The sequence below is a fragment of the Hippopotamus amphibius genome, chromosome 4, assembly GCF_030028045.1.
Source record: "Hippopotamus amphibius kiboko isolate mHipAmp2 chromosome 4, mHipAmp2.hap2, whole genome shotgun sequence".
NCBI classification, from domain to species: domain Eukaryota; kingdom Metazoa; phylum Chordata; class Mammalia; order Artiodactyla; family Hippopotamidae; genus Hippopotamus; species Hippopotamus amphibius.
The window spans coordinates 175,424,763-175,438,767 of record NC_080189.1 but is presented as its reverse complement, the minus strand read 5'-3'; the positions used below and the strand labels follow the sequence as shown (position 1 = coordinate 175,438,767).

At 41.4% G+C, this 14,005-nt stretch overlaps 1 protein-coding gene and 1 non-coding gene across 2 annotated transcripts in view; both read left to right on the top strand.

The window, feature by feature from the left end:
• The window catches only part of FBLN5 (fibulin 5), a 78,138-nt gene that overhangs the window by 30,735 nt on the left and 33,398 nt on the right, over window positions 1-14,005 (top strand). The window lies entirely within an intron of this gene.
• LOC130852865 (small nucleolar RNA SNORA1) lies at window positions 4,780-4,914 on the top strand. The gene has a single exon (XR_009053568.1). It is a non-coding gene; the product is annotated as a small nucleolar RNA SNORA1 (small nucleolar RNA).

Genomic DNA, 14,005 nt, shown 5'->3' with positions numbered 1-14,005 from the left:
AAAAATAAATAGATAAAACAACATCAACACACACACAAACACATGACCACATAATTTATTTTTTCTTAACTGAAAAGTCCACGAACAGAATTGGCCCCGGACATGACTGGTTCCAAGGGCTCAAGTAGTATCATGTGGACTTGGTTTTTCTCTCTCTCCTTCTCCTGTCTCCAATAGACTTTTTTTTTTTTCTCTCTCCATCTCCTGTCTCCAATACAAAGGCCTCTTCATTCTCAGGGCAGGCTCTCTCAAGAGGTAGCCTCTGCAGCTGCAGGCTATTCTCTTACCAGGTTAGCAACACAGAGAGGTTGCCTCAATCTTTAGAGCTCCGGCAAAAGGATGTAGCTGGATTCTGTTGGCTAGTTTGGGTCACATGCCCATCCCTGAGCTCATCACAGCAACACGTGGGGCTTTAATTTACCAAACCTGCATCACAAGTCCGATGCTGGAGCCAGTAGTGGGTGCAAAGCTATCTGGAACACACTTTTCATACTAAAGGTGAGGAAAGATGGTTTCTCAAAGGAAAATTGGAATGCTGTTACCTCCTGAAGGGAGTTTGGATGTTGAGTGGGCAAGAGCTATACCTGGGATCCCGGCTTCCACATGGAAACAGAAGAAACAGAAGGACCGTAGTTTGTTCTGAGCCAACAGTAACAGATAACAGAGAAAGCACTCCTTATCTGATTCAGTGTCCACCATACATGCACCCTTCTGTGACATCGAGAGATGGGCACCAGTAAAGAAGGAAGGGGCCTGGAACTGTCCAGATGCTACCCATCTGTCCTCACATAGGCAGGTATCCACACTGCCCCTCAAAGACAACTAACTCTCTTTTTCATTAAAAGTTGTGAGGGAGATAATACCATGAATCCTCGTTATAGAAATAGCAGGCTGTTGTAATTCTGAGTCAAGAAGAAATGCCCTAGTACCTTGCTTGAATCGCTTGTGCTACTGTCTTTCTCATCCTGCCCTTAGAAAAAACAAAAAATAAAAAAAACAAAGAATGGTAGATTAGTAGTGTGTATAACCACCACCACCACCATCATCTTCACCATCCCACATCAAAGCATCTATGAGTCTCCGATTCCATTTTTATTTTAATGGCGGTGATATGTTAATTGCTTATGTACGTTAATTGCCTTCACGCACATGTGCCGAGCTGCTGGTCCTTCTTTATCTCCTGGCCCCTTATCATAGTAAATCTTGAGAATGGCCTTGGTTTTCTTATCTATAAAATGAGGATAATACCTATCTCATAAGTTTTTCTGTGAGGATTAAAAGAATATATACAGGGGGGTGAAGGGGAAACTGAGAAGAAGCGAGAGAGTAGCACAGACATATATATACTACCTACTGTAAAATAGTCAGTGGGAAGATGTTGTATAACAAAGGGAGTCCAACTCGAGGATGGAAGATGCCTTAGAGGACTGGGGCAGGGAGGGTGGGGGGGACTCGAGGAGGGGGCGTCAAGGAAGGGAGGGAATATGGGGATATGTGTATAAAAACAGTTGATTGAACCTGGTGTACCCCCCCCAAAAAAAAATAAAAAAATAAATAAATAAATAAATAAAATTAAAAAAAAAAAAAGAATATATACAAAGCACGTGATGTTAGAATAAGTAAGATTCAGAGCTATACGTAGCCATATATTTCCTAAGACATGTTTCATTAGCGTAATTACCTTCTGCCCTTAAAGAAAAGCCCCACTGGTCACTTACAAAGTGTGGATAGCTTCTGAGAGCTTTCGAACTGGAATGATGGCTCAGGGATGTACCACTGCCCCGTGACTGAGAAAGAAAATCTGAAGCAACTGAATACTGCTTTTCTGGAAAAGGACCAGAGTTATGCTCAGGGTATCGTACTGAGATGTCAGAAATAGAATAGAATATTCTCTCCAAGTGTTTAATGGAGAAGCATTCATAGGAAGTCCTCAGGGCCAGGGCCAGCATATCTGGGCCTGATCCCAGTTCTGCCCTTCACTAGCTATGTGACCTTGGATACGTGTCTTAAACTCTCTGAGTCTCAGTTTTCTCTTCTGTAAATTGGGAATAACAATTCCTGCCCTGCCTACCTCACAGGATTATTAGTGATTCGGTAGAGCCTTTAGTTCCTATACAGTCTGCAGAACTAATTGTTTCCAGAGCATTAAAATAAATCGCTCCGTCATATTTATCAGAATGTAGTGTACTTGCTGTCATGCTGTCTCAGTAAACCTTGAACTAAACTGGGAAGGGGCTTATGCAATATTTGATATACACACAAAATTATATGTAGCATATGTAAGCCAGACACGCATTAACTATGCGTACGGCAGAACCAGCACCCAACCTAAGAGGCTGTGGCCTTCTCCACCATCACACCTTGCATCTCCTTCCAGGGTCTTCTGAGACTTGCTTATTTCATTCAATGTTATGTTTCTAAGATTCCCGTCCATGTTGTTGTGTGTAGCTGCAGTTTATTTTTTGCTTTTGTATACTTTTTCACACTGAGACTTGAATATACCACAATATATTAATTCTTTCATTAAAAGACATTTGGGTTGTTTTTAGTTTTTTGTTATTATGAAGAATGATACTGTGAGCATTCTTCTGAGTGCCCTACAACTGTGCTGTAAGGTATGGAAATTTCAACTTTACAAAACAATGCTTTGTTGTTGCCCAAAATAGTCATACCAGTTTACACACTGATCAGCAGATTTTCTGGGACTTCCCGAGTGGCGCAGTGGTTAAGAATCCACCTGCCAGTGCAGGGGACATGGGTTCGAGCCCTGCTCTGGGAAGATTCCACATGCCTCAGAGCAGCTAAGCCCGTGCGCCACAACTACTGAGCCTGCGCTCTAGAGCCCACAAGCCACGACTACTGAAGCCTGTGCACCCTAGAGCCCGTGCTCCACAACAACAGAAGCCCCCACAATGAGAAGCCCACGCACCGCAAGGAAGAGTAGCCCCCTCTCACCATAACTAGAGAAAGCCCACATGCAACAATGAAGACCCAATGCAGCCAAAAATAAAAAAATAAACAAATTTATTAAAAAAAAAAGATTTTCTGTTGCTCTTCAGTCTCACCAGCACTTGGTGGTTTTTTTTAATAAATTTATTTATTTACTTATTTAATTTATTGGCTGCTTTGGGTCTTCATTGCTGCACAAGGGCTTTCTCTAGTTGATGCGAGCGGGGGCTACTCCTCATTGTGGTGTGTGGGTTCCTCATTGTAGTGGGTGGCTTCTCTTGCTGCGGAGCACAGGCTCTAGGCGTGTGGGTTTCCATAGTTGTGGCACACGGGCTCAATAGTTGTGGCTCACGGACTCTAGAGCACAGGCTCAATAGTTGTGGCGCACGGGCTTAGTTGCTCTGAGGCATGTGGAATCTTCCCAGAGCAGGGCTCGAACCCATGTCCCCTGCATTGGCAGGCGGATTCTTAACCAGTACGCCTCTAGGAAGTCCAGTACTTGGTATTGATAGATTTCTTAATTTTTTGCCAATCTAGTAGTTGTAAAATAGTATTTTGTGTGTTCTTTTTAAAAAAATATTTATTTGGCTGCACTGGGTCTGAGCTGCAGCATGTGGGATCTAGTTCCCCCACCAGGGATTGAAGCCAGGCCCCCTGCATTGCAAGTGTGGAGTTTTAACTGCTGGACCACCAGGGAAGTCCTTATTTTTTGTTCTTAATTGCATTTCCCAGGTTACTAATGAGGTTAATCATATTTTAATATATTTATTGGCCATTTGTGTTTCCTCTTTAGTGAAATTGTCTGAGTATATCTTTTGCCTGTTTTCCTATTGGATTTTCTTTCCTTTTTGTAGTTGTGATTTGTATGAATTTCTTTATCTATCTAGACACAAATCCTTTCTTAATTAATTAATTAATTAATTAATTAATTAATTGGCTGTGTTGGGTCTTCGTTGCTGCACAAGGGCTTTCTCTAGTTCCACCAAGCAGGGGCTACTCATTGTTGTGGTGCACGGGCTCCTCATTGCCATGGCTTCTCTTGTTGCAGAGCACGGGCTCTAGGAATATGGGCTTCAGTAGTTACGGCACATGGGCTCCATAGTTGTGACTCACGGGCTCTAAAGCACAGGCTGAATAGTGTGGCGCGTGGGCTTAGTTTCTCTGTGGCATGTGGGGTCTTCCTGGAGCAGGGCTCGAACCCGTGTCCCCTGCATTGACAGACAGATTCTTAACCACTGCACCACTGGGGAAGCCCCACGAATCCTTTTTAAGTTGTGTGGGTTGCAGATATCTTCTGCCAGTTTATGGCTTGCATTTTCAGTATCTTCATGGTGTTTTTAAGCTACAGACATTCCCAATTTTAGTGTAGTTGTATGTGTTTGTGGAGGCTTGCTTGAAAAACCCTTTGCTACCATAAGATCATAAATATGTTTTCTTATATTGCCTTTTAAAAGTTTTAAGGCTTTGCTTTTCACATATAAATCTTGAATCTATTTAGATTTTATCTGTGTATATGGTGAAAAGTGTAGATCCAGTTTCCCTTTGCTCCATGTGGACACTCACCTACCCAACACTCTTTACTGAGTAGTTCCTCACCTCCCCATTGCTCTGTAATGTCACCTCATTTACCTGTTCAAGTGTCTACACCTGTGTTGTGTCTGTGTTCTGGCTACTCTCTTCCATTGTCAGTTTTTGCACCAATACCCTTCAGTGTTTATTATTATAGCTCATAGTAAGTCTTACTATCTAATAAGACAGACTCCTTTTACTTTCTTTTTCAGGAGTGTCTTGGCTTTTCTTGGGCCAAGTGTCTTAAAAAGAACTTATTGAAGCCTCATTCTATTGAAAACGGGTACTGTTGTTCATGCTGTCTATAAATTGTTAATGTGGCTACATTGAGAACACAGGTTTCGTTTCCATCATGGTAATTTTATTGCAGTGGTGACAATGAGACCTGTAACATATTTTTTGAAAAAAGAAAAAAAAAGAAAAAAAAACTTGTTGACATTTTGGTTGTAATTCAGTGAGTTTTTAGATAAATTTGAAGAGAACTGATATCTTCGTTTTATTGATTCTTTTTAGCCATGGACATTAAGTCTCTTCCTTTTTTGCACATCTTTGTCTAGATTCATCCCTAGTAAGTGTGCATATATGTGTGTGTGTATATATATATATATATATATATAATATATATTTTTTGTTGCTATGTTTATATCTTTAAAAATTCAGTATTTCTTTTGTTGCTAGATTATAGAAACAATGTATTTTAAAATATTGATCTTATAACTAGATGGCTTGTGATATTCTTGTATTCTTTCCAATACTTTGTAGAATCTTTTGGGTGATTCTGACAAACACACTGTCTGTGAGTAATGAGAAGTCTATTTCTTTTCTTCTCTAATTTTTATACCTTTTATTTATTTTTCATGTCTTACAGCACTGACTGGTACCTTTAGAACAATGTTGTATATAGGTGTTGACAGTGGAATCCTTGTCTCTTTTCTGATGGTAAAAGGACTGTGTCTAATGTTTTGTCGCTGAGAATGAGTTTTGCTGAGTTTTCTTTTTTTAAAAAAATAATTAATGGGTATTGAATTTCATCAAATACTTTTCCTACAACTTTGAGATAATTATATGCTTTAAAAATCTGCTTTTGTGGGGAATTATAATGATAGATTTTCTCATTAAACCACCTTTCATTCATTCCTAGTATAAGCAACTTAGTCATGATACAGTATCATTTGTTTAAAATAAACTCCTGGATTTGTTTGGCTCATATTTTGTTTAGGACTTTTTCATCACTCTTTGTATATTACAGTGATGTCTATATATTGAAATGGCTTGTCACGTTTCCTTTTTAAAGTTACACTTGCTGGGTTTGGTATCAACATATTAGCTTGATAAAGTGAGATATTCTTCCTTTTCTGTTCTCTAGAAAGCTAGAATGATCTATTCATGGAAAGTTTATTGGAATCTTTCTATAAGATCATTGAGGTCTGCTTTTGTGTGTGTGTTTGTATATATGTGTGAGAGAAGATTTTTAGCGACTGGTATAATTTCTTTAACAGTTATGGGACTGTTGGGACTTTTTACTCCTACATAAGTCAGTTTTGCAAAGTTATGTTTTTCTAGGAATTTGTCCAGTTAAGTTTTCAAATTAATTTGCATGAGCTTTTTCATAGCATTCTTTGTATTATCTTTTAAATCACTGCTGAATCTGTAGCTCTGTTGCTATTCTGATTCCTAATATTTTTGTACTCTTTAAAAATATGCTAAAGTCTTATCTGTTTTATTAGTCATTTTTGTAGAAGCAGTTTTGGGCTTTGTTGATCTTTCTTTGTTTTACTTTTTGCTTTTTATTTCATTAAATTCTGCTCTTGTCTTTATTATCTTATTTCTATTTTTTTCCCTTTTTTTGGATTTCTTTGTTCCTTTTCTGATTTCTTATGCTGGATGCTTAGCTCATTAATTTTAAACCTTTCTTCCTTCTTAATATTCAAGACTATATATTTTTCTTTGTGTTTTACAAATTTGGGTACATAGTATTTTCATTGCCATTAAAGTTCTAAGGATTTTCTGATTTATTGTGACCGCTTCTTGTGGTCCATGATTTATTTAGTGATGATTTTTAAATTTTACATACTTATGGGGGGTTATCTTTTTTGTTGTTTATTTCTACTTAATTGCCTTGTCATCAGAGAATATGATTTGTGTGACACTGGTTCTGTGAAATTTGTTTGGAACATGAGTTATTTGCTTTGTATCCACAATGCCTAGCAAAATGCCAAGAATGTGGAAGTTGTTTGGTAAATGTTTGCCTATCTAATGAACGACAGATGAATGAATGTCTAGCGACCAGGCATTAGAGGAATTTTCTTTGTTCTCAGCCAACTTGTCCAATCCTGCTAGCTACATCTTATTCCAAAATACCCTTGCAAATGCACACTAGGAATAGAATGGCCCGCCAAAATGTCTTCTATCCTGCTCACACCCTTTCTCCTTTGGCCTCGGAAGCAGACACTGAGTGGGTGGATGAGAGGTTGCTTGCAAAACTGATAGTGTGAGACTATTAGACCCAGTCTTAAATGTAATAGAATTAGATAATTGTTTTGCACTTTTCTGGAGAAAAATATTTCTCCTATTTATGTGTAAGGTGGCATTTCTTCCAAAGGAAACTCTTATTTCATTGAATTCCTTCAAGTAATTAGGCATAATACCCCCATTTAAAAAATGGGAAAACTGACATAAACTTAGTTAGTGGTGAAGGTGGAATATAAAGGAGAGAGTAATTAATTATTAGCTTCTCTGTCTCTTCCTAAGCCCCTGAGAAGGGCCTTTTGGAGATGTCTATTCAACAGGTCTTGAAAGAGGTCCAGAGGGAAGTATGAGAACATTCTTATTTCAGGGTAAACCTCAGGAAAGACGGCAATGTTTATACATTAAAGCATCGTTCATCTATTGTAACAACATTTACATCATATTATGATAATGTTCATATACTGTAACAATGGCCATACATGAGAACAATGTTTATATGTTGTAGTAGATACTCGACATGGGGCCAGCCAGAAAGTAGAAGATAACTTAGTTGCATTCCCCAAGAGCATCAGGTAAGAAGCCCTTCCCCATTCAGGTTACTCTCTTATCCTACGTTTTCTCCCTACTTTGTAATAGTCTGTTCTACAAGGTCGTATCCTCATTTTGTACGCAAAGTCGAATTCTGAGCATCTCCTGGCCATGGTCTTTTCCTCTTGCGTCCTCCAGAGGGCCTCCTTAGCCCTGCATAGGTAAAAGGTATAGACAGTGAGTGATGAGAGTAGGGAACTCATCTGAAGCACAGAGGATTCAGATTTATCAACTTTTCCAGATGGAGGAGACCTCAGACCTTGTGTTTCAGAGGAGGAAACAGGCTGAGAAAAACTTGACTGGGGCCACCATTGAGCTAGTCGGAGGTTCTGGGCTAGGACCTGGCTTTCGATCCCTTGTTTTTTCTATTCTTTTAGGGAGTGGGCTCCCCGTCCTTCTCCCATCCCTCTCTTCTCCTTCTTCTTCCCTTCTACTTTTTGACATGAAGCTGGAACTGTCAACCTTGACTGAGGACCATTTCTGTGTCAGGCATTGATTTACAGGCTTTACTTACTTGAGACCCTCACAAAACCCCATGCGTTATGGACTGTCACTACTCCTTTTACAAATGAGGAAACCAAGGCTTTTAGGAGCTAAAAAACAAACAAACAAAAAGCAAGAAAAAGACATTTAAAATCACACAGATAAAAAATTGGGGGCAGCAGGATTTAAAACAGATCTAATTTAAAAGCCCGTATTCTCACTGACCTCTGTTGCCCTTTGAACCTAGTTCACAGAAGTATGAGATGCCCCACATCATAGTCCAGACCTCTTTGTTCCTGCTTCCCTCCCCATCCCTCTATGCCTTCATCTTTCTCCCCCTCCATCCTTGTTCTCCTGATTCTCTGCTCCCATCCAGGGATACTCAAGTCTTAATTCCATTGTGGAGAAGGGAGCCACAAAGGGGAAGAGGGCTGTTTGGGCAGAGAGTTAAGCTCCTCAGAAGCACAGGATGCTTCCATGTGCTTCTTCTCTGGGATTTTATTTCAGATCACAGGTCATGTATGTCTTTGAGTAGGAAAAATTGATAACATTTAGAACGGAATTCAATGAATATGCTTTGATTTACAGATATTATCTTTATTGTGGTAAAAGCACATACCATGAAATTTACCATCTTAACCATTTTTAAGTATATAGTTGAATACTGTTAAGTATATTCATATTTTTGTGAAACAGATCTCCAGGATTTTTTCATCTTGTAAATCTAGAACTCAGTACCCCTTAAATACTAACTCTCTTTTCACCCCTCCCTTCGACCCCTGGTAATCACCATTCTACCGTCTGTTTCCTATGAATTAGACTACTTTTAGATACTTCATATAAGTGGAATCATCAATATTTGTCTTTTTGTGATGGGCTGATTTCACTTAGTATAATGCCTTCAAGGGTCTTTCTTGTTGTGGCACATGTCAGAATTTCTTTCCTTTTAAATGCTGAATGGTATTCCATTGTATGTGTAGACCGCATTTTGTTTATTCACTCTTCCATCAGTGGACAGTAGGGATGCTTCCACTTCTTGGATACTATGAATAATGCTATAAGGACCCACCCATACTGACTACCCACAGTGTGTCCTGACCCACCCATGCTGACTACTAGGATAACCTTAGGGAAGACCCCAAACCAGGGGAGGGTGGGATCATGGAAGCCTAATGAAGAAAGTCTTTAAAACAGATGGGAGAGGGTGACTGTGCCAAATGCTTCTGAGAAGTAGCAAGGATAAAGACTAAACTATTGGATTTGACCTTGTGGAAATCATTGGTGACCTTGACCAGAGAGGCTTTAGTAAAATCAAAGGGATGGAAGTCTGATTGGAGCAGGTCAAAGAGAGAGTGGGAGGTGTGGAGGCAGAGCAGTGACTGTAGACAACTACTTCCAGGAAGTCTGTGGCAAAGGGACCCAGAAAAATGCGGTGTCACGGGGAAGTTACATTGGGCCATTTGTTTTCATTATTTTTTATTAGCATTTCCTCCGCTACTGCTACTAACTCTTATCAAAAAACCCAATTATGAACCCAGTTGAAGAAAACCCACAGAATGGAGGAAAATATTTGCACATGAAGCAACTGACAAGGGATTAATCTCCAATATATACAAACAGCTCATGCAGCTCAATATCAAAAAAACAAACAACCCAATCAAAAAATGGGAAAAATATCTAAACAAACATTTCTTCAAAGCAGACATACAGATGGCTAAGAAGCACATGAAAAGATGCTCAACATCACTAATTATTAGAGAAATGCAACTCACAACTACAATGAGGTATCACCTCAGAGCAGTTAGAGTGGCCATCATCAAAAAAATCTACGAACAATAAATGCTGGAGAGGGTGTGGAGAAAAGGGAACTCTCCTACAGTGTTGGTGGAAATGTAAATTGGTACAGCCACTATGGAGAACAGTATAGAGATTCCTTTAAAAACTAAAATTAGAGCTCCCATATGATCCAGCAATCCCACTCCTGGCTGTATATCAGGAGAAAACCATAATTTGAAAGGATACATGCACCCCAATGTTCATCGCAGCGCTACTTATAATAGGCAGGATGTGGAAGCAACTTGAATGTCCATCAATGGAGGAATGGATAAATAAAATGTGGTACACATATACAATGGAATATTACTCAGCCATAAAAAAGAATGAAATAATGCCATTTGCAGTGATATGGATGGACCTAGAGATTGTCCTACTGAGTGAAGTAAGTCAGACAAATGCCATATGACATCACTTATATGTAGAATCCAAAAAATGGTCCAAATGAACCTATTTACAAAACAGAAATTGAGTCACAAATGTAGAAAACAAACTTATGGTTACCAAGGGGGAAATGGAGGTGGGGAGGGATAAACTGTGAGATTAGAATTGACATGTACACACTACTATATGTAAAATAGATAACTGATAAGGACCTACTGTACAGCACAGGGAACTCTACTCAATACTCTGTAATGGCCTATATGGGAAAAGAATCTAAAAAAGAGGATGTATGTGTATATATAACTGACTCACTTTGCTATACAGCAGAAACTAACACAACATTGTGAATCAACTATACTCCAATTAAAAAAAGAAAAGAACCCAATTGAACAGACTCTTGACCCAACCATTTAGAATCAGAAACTACATTTTTTGGGGGGCTCACATTTTGTGACTTTTAAAAAATATTTAAGTCAAAATATTTTGATTGAAGCTAACTCAGAGAGCCATCGAAACATGAATCTTAATGCTAATTGTTGCGGAACCGCAAAGGGCTAGGACTTTTGTGGGGGTTAACTAAGAACCAGTACAGGTTCCCACATGAAGGAGAGGATGACTGTTTTTATCTTTTCCTCTCTCATCATTTGCCCTCCTCATCATCTCTTCATTTTTTTCTTTCATTTCCCCCTTTCCTGTTCTTTCTGCTCCCCTTCTCTTCCTCCTCCTCCAGCATCCTTAGCTTGGCACATGATCCTTTTACAAATGGGCTCCTATCCCCCCTTCCCTCCCCTGCACTCACCCACATATGTCTGTTTGTGTTAACTGCTCTGACTGTGCTATGCCTTGGTGCCTTTGCACATGCTAATCCCAACCTTCTTTTGGCTAACTCCTACTCATTTGTATTAGGGTGCAAGCTAAGCTACTACAGGAAAGAGACCTTCAACATGCCGGTTTAGATAGGAAAGAATTAAAATTCTCTCTCATGGTGCAGTCCCGAGGCAGGTGGTTCAGGGCTGGTAGGGCGGCTAGACCAAACTCCATGTGTGGCTTTCACCTCTGGATCCAAGATAGTTGCTCCAGCTCTCACCATCACACCTGTATCCCAGCCAGGGGGAGGAGAGAAATGACAGGGGAACCACAAACTCATTCTTTTAAAGCATGACCCAGAAGTTGTTACACATTATTTTTACTTACATCCCATTGGCCAGAATTTAGTCATGTAGCCACACTTCACCGTAAGGGAAGCTGAAAAATTCAGTCTTTAGTTGGGAGAATGGATATTGGAGGGAAATAGCCAACTGTGGCAGCCTCTGCCGCATCATCTATCTAGATTCACCCAAATGTCTTCAATTCCAGGAAGTCTCTTTTCCTAGAAGTGACCATTCTTTTCTCCAGCATGACGCTTTCCATACTGAATTGGGCTTATCTGGCCTCTTATCTGTTGCCTGCTAGACTGAAAACAGACATGGCCCACATGTCATTTATCTTTGAATCCCTAGTCCCTATAGCAGTGTTGGCTCTGGGTGAATATGTGTAGCATAAATGAATCCCGAATAGCTGTGTTATTGGCCCTGGGACTTGGGTGCTGTGTTCTTTATGGTGGGAGGGAGGGCTAGACTGGTCGGTAGGTCAGCTAGTTGGTTGGCCCCACGTGTAGCTCCTTCACCTCCTGCCGTCTGAACTAGAGAAGTCCAGGTGTCTGCTAGTGACCACGGAGGGGGGATGGAAGAGGGCAGCCCCTACTCCATCACTAGGTAAACACACAATCCTGAAAAGTGTTTAATCAGTTCAAATATTGATTTTAGGTTCAAGTGATACAATCCAACTCTTACCAAGTCCAAAGGGTGGTAGGGAGCAGGTGTGGCTGTTTCAGTTCTGTGCCGTTTGGGGTGGGCCCCTCACTTCCAGACTCTCAGGACGTGGTCCCTCAGCCAGCAGATAGTATCCCTCAGACTTTCTCTCTGTCTGGCATCCTCTCCCCTACCTTCAGGGCCCTTGCCTTTCCCCTCTTCCTGCTATCCCCTGAAGTTTCACCTCCTCTTGAGTTGTAGCCTCAACAGTTATTCTCTGATATGCTGAGGTCATTGGCTAGGGATGGGGAGCAGGGAGCGTTGGACCATAGCAGGGTAGAGGGGTCGGGGGCAGGAGAGGAGACCAGCAGGGGCGGTTGGTCTCAGGATGAAATATCTATATTCTTAATCACCTGCTGGCCTGCTGCTTATAACTCATTATGTTGAAAGTCCCATCTGTCACGTCTTTCCCGCGTCCTAGAGTTCCAGGAATAGATGTATGCAAAGGAAGTGTTCCCCTGTGCCACTGTCCAGGGTCAAGACCTGGCCTCACCTCCCAGATGTGGGGCACTTGCTGTTACGTGTTTCCATAGCCCTCCACCGTGCCCTCCATACACTGGTTTCTGTTCACCGCCTGTCTTTCCCACCAGCCTGCAAGTCCTAGGAGGGCAGGTGATGGTGGCCCCATTTCAGAGACAGGGAAGCAAATGCAGGCCAGTGACACACACGGGTGCCTGGTTAGTTAGTGATGGGGCCAGCGATGGTAGCAGCATTTCTGCCCTCCGGCGTGGGAAGAGAACACTTGCAGGTTCCATTCTCGTGCTCTGCAAGGGACCAGCAGGAAGTGTTTGTTGCTAACAACAGGCTGGTTGATTCCTTGGGGTGAATTTGCACACCTGGGTATTCTCACAGCCTGCGCCAGGCCAAGGGTTTTGTCCTGAGTCTGCAAAATGGATTGGGTTTCCTGGTTGTGCCCTAAGAGGTCCTGTTGGTGCCCGTTTTCAGGCCAGGAAAAGGTGTATCTTTTCTCTCCTCCGATGTTCCTCCCTCCTGTGATTGTTGAGAATAAACTTCTTCCTCATCTGGGATGTCCGGCTCTTTAAGAGGAAAGAGGAAGTGTAACTCACTCTGTCAGGCCAAGCACATGGCATATTAAAGTCTCTGGAGGTTGGGGACACTCTCAAATCAGCCCTGGGCAAAGACTGGGATGGGGATGAGGCCCCAGGCACTACGGGTGGGAGCCTGAGGCTCTGATGGGCAGGCACTGTCCCCAGACATCCTCCATCCCACAGCGTGAGATACAGGGCCGCTGAAGAGATGGTTGGCTGCACTGGCTTCCTCCCTGTTCTGTGGTATAACTGACTTTACCCTCTTGCCTTTAGAAAAGTCCAAGAACAAAGTATCTTCATTTCTAATATCATTCACTTCCATGTTCTCCATCACACCAGGCACTGCGTTAGGTGCTTAGGACGCAAATGTGAATAAGACCCATTTCACATTTTCCAGAAACTCGCGGTTTTAGTGGAGGGAGATGGAGTCGTGCATGGCTAATTATGTCATACAATGTGAAGTGCTGTAAAACCAGATGTGCTTAATTAGCACACATGTGATAAAGAAGCAGGCTTGATGTGCTCTGTTGCAGAGGTGTAAAAAGAAAGCTGCGCAGTTTCTAAGGAGGGGAAATAAAGTGTTGAGTAGTAGGGCCACATGATCATTTCCATGTCTTGGATGGTTCTGGAGGTTGTGTTTTGCTTGCTTCCAAGGGGAGAGGCTGGAGGCCGGTAGGCTAGTATGGCGTTATTCCAATCATTTAGAGAAAAGACAGCAAGGCCTTAGAGGATGCGGGGGTAAGAGATGGAAAGAAAGAATTTGCAAGATTTCCAGAAGGAGAATTGTGTGAGAGTAGGGAGTGGGGGGAAGGATTTAAGGATGGCTGAGCT